Genomic DNA, 1,361 nt, shown 5'->3' on the forward strand with positions numbered 1-1,361 from the left:
TGTATAAAGGTTCTGCTGCGAGAAGTCTCGTTTTGCCGTGTGTTTCGGTAACGACGATCCTCCGAAACGTACATCTCATTCGTAAGAGAGGAAGAAAACAATCTCCCTGGGGCCAGTCGGTAATATACCGACATACGACGTGTCGTGCACATCCGTCTCACGCACGGTATACAAAATATGAATAAAACGTGTGTAGTCTCTCTCTCTCGACTTCTTAATATTTTCTTTCACCTCTGACGCATCATTTCAGGTGACGTCGGGAGCGCGGGAAAAAAAATTTTTCTAAACACACGAAACCGTTCATCTCACGAACAGCCGAAAAAGTTGTCGCTCAGATCCATATCGCAGTGGAGCGGTATCCGCGGGCGGTCGTAATTGAACGACGCACGACGCCGCGAACACTCACGCGAGTCCATACAAACGATTCCGATCGTTTTGCAACAACTAGAACGTACACTGTCCGTGAAATTCACAGAATTTTCGCGTGTCCGCGACAAACGCCGACGAGACACCCATCGTTCGCTCGTACGTAGCATCCTTCTCTTAACCCGACTCAGAGACGTTCTTTGCGCCCTTCGGTAAAAAAACGTTCGATCCGAAGAGGTGAACGACGGCGGGGATTTGACAGAGCTACGCAAGCAGTGTATGGTACGTAAACGACCCTCAGCCAGGCGTGGTCCAGGAATTGTATCCGTGGACCGCAATGTGCGTTCGAAATGTCGATGTTCATGTGTCCTGCAGTTCACACGTTGACGCGCAATTAGCTGCGTTCTTCATCGACCCACGAGCCAAGTGATCCACCGTTCAGGGTAATCGTATAAATTTTATATTTCACATATATAATTTTATTCTCACTTGTTCGACCTAATATCTCTCTTCTTTCAAAGAGAAGATAAAAGTTGATACCTGAATCTCCGACCAGCGCGCGAAGGAGATTCAGGCGTCGCCTTGGAGACGACACCGAAGCCTTTCGAGACGAAAAACGTTCAAGTAATATGTATATATTTCTCGACGTTCCGGGCGTATAGTGCATTCAAAAACCCGCGAAAGACGCAGAAGACTCGCACGCGTGGAAACGACGGGGATATATTTTGTATCCTACCCGATACTGAATCCATCGCGTGCAGTCGACCCTCGCGTTCTTCCGATCAGACGCATCTATTGTTGCGCGCATGTTTTCGCGTCGCATCGCGCGAAACGTTGCACGAATCGTACCGATCGATCGATTGAAAGCAAATAATGAAAAAAGACTTCACAGCTGGCTCTTTGCCGGTCATTCGTCCCATGTTATCTCTTGCCGCGAAATTGGCGCGCAAGAGTTGGGTGTCAGACGCGCGGCTTTAAAACGAGCTTCACGGCCG

The 1,361-nt window shown here is 48.8% G+C and overlaps 1 non-coding gene across 1 annotated transcript; it reads right to left on the reverse strand.

The window, feature by feature from the left end:
* Positions 1-657: 657 nt before the first annotated feature.
* On the reverse strand, positions 658-812 carry LOC143175420 (5.8S ribosomal RNA). Its single transcript, XR_013000211.1, has one exon. It is a non-coding gene; the product is annotated as a 5.8S ribosomal RNA (ribosomal RNA).
* Between the last annotated feature and the right edge of the window lie 549 nt (positions 813-1,361).

This window comes from Nomia melanderi, unplaced genomic scaffold, assembly GCF_051020985.1.
Source record: "Nomia melanderi isolate GNS246 unplaced genomic scaffold, iyNomMela1 scaffold0084, whole genome shotgun sequence".
Taxonomy (NCBI): domain Eukaryota; kingdom Metazoa; phylum Arthropoda; class Insecta; order Hymenoptera; family Halictidae; genus Nomia; species Nomia melanderi.